Source organism: Camelina sativa, chromosome 12 (assembly GCF_000633955.1).
Source record: "Camelina sativa cultivar DH55 chromosome 12, Cs, whole genome shotgun sequence".
NCBI lineage: Eukaryota > Viridiplantae > Streptophyta > Magnoliopsida > Brassicales > Brassicaceae > Camelina > Camelina sativa.
In genome coordinates this window covers 30,542,157-30,543,939 of record NC_025696.1, presented here as the reverse complement: position 1 = coordinate 30,543,939, position 1,783 = coordinate 30,542,157, and positions in this window count along the sequence as shown.

Sequence of the window (1,783 nt, the reverse complement as noted above, 5' to 3'; positions counted from 1 at the left end):
GGTATCTTACGTGGTGCGACATCAACAATACCAGAAGGATGTCTGCGCATCCCACAACCTTCTGTCGTATCGAACCACGTGCATTTGAAAACCATTGTCTTCAAACCAACAGCACCATGGTAATCGATCATGATAATCTCTTCAATAAGGCCATAATAATCTTTGTCGGTGGTTCCACGTACAATATCACCATAATTTTGAGTTCTTTTATCTTGTCCATGTCTATGAGTGTGGAAGTGGTATCCTCGTGTGTAGTACATAGGCCAAGATGTGAAATTGTGTCTCGGACCTTGTACAAATTCCAACATCCACAATGGAAAAATATATGATCCACTTGCATCATCGATCTACAAAAAATATGTATAATTAATTAATTAATATATTATTTGACAATTTTCTAGATTAAATTATTTAATCTAACATATATAAATGAATAACATTATTAAGAAAATAAACTTACATAATCTTTAACCCATTGGGCATAGTGGTTTTCTTTAGCAATCTCCAATGCGTTCGAGGTAATATCAGGATTGCTTCGCGTCATATATTCTTCAAACATTCTGTTTAAATTTTTAAATTGATGTAAAAATATATATTTGAGATTATATAATTATTTTATACACTGATAAAATAACAATAATTATACCTCTCATACGGAGAAATTCAGCGCAATTGAGCATTAAATATGTTTGGAGCACGTTGTAGTCGATATCATTTAACCACCCATTTGTCATTTTTCCACCATTATGTCCTTCAGGTTTGAATATAGTCGGAACATCTGGATAAGCGTAACTAAATTGGACGTCTTCAAGAGCTTCAGGAGATTGTGAAACATCTGCATATTCAAAATGATTTCTTGAGATATATGAAATCTCTTCAATCAAAGATTGTGCAACAATCGATCCTCCAATTTTGGCCTTGTTTTTAGCCTTCTTTTTTAGATGGTACATATATCTTTCAAATGGATACATCCACCTATACTGCACGGGGCCACCTAAAGCAGCTTCATCTGGCAGGTGGACAGGAAGATGTTCCATAACATCAAAGAACGATGGAGGGAATATCTTCTCTAAATTGCAAATTTTCACTGCAATATTTTCTTTCAAAACCGCAATATCTTCTGTTTTTAATGTCTTCGAAGATACATCCCGAAAAAACAATGCAATATCTATAAAAAAACAAAACAAAAAAACTTAGACAGATTATATTTATATATATATATATATATATCAACTTTAAGTATAATTTAAAAAAATAAAAGCATTATTACCTGAAATTGCAGTGTGGACATTTTTAGGTAGAAGTTCTAAGAAAGCAAATGGAAGAAGTCATTGCATAATGACATGACAATCATGATTTTTTAGTCCCGACAGCGTCCAAGAGTTTACATCAACGCAACGGCTAAATTTTGAAGCATAACCATCTGGAAATTTGATATCTCTTTTTAGCCACGTTAGAAAATTTTTTTACCTTCAACCGTTAATCTAAAGATTGGCACTGGCGCTTGATATGCTCAAATTAATCCCTAGAGCTACTCTCTCAAACAAGAGATCAATTGCAGTACTTAGGGGTCGAATCCACAGAGACTCAAGATCAAACACAATAGACTGTAAAGTTTTGTAAATTACGCTAAACAAGTGAAATTGAATTGAAATAAAGCAATGCAAATATTTAAATAAAAGTGATGTGAATTCAGTAAATCAAAAGAGCTAAGCCTAGGGAATTTCTCAGGAAATTATGAAATATTAAATCAGATAAATTAATTAAGGTTCAAGCAATAAAA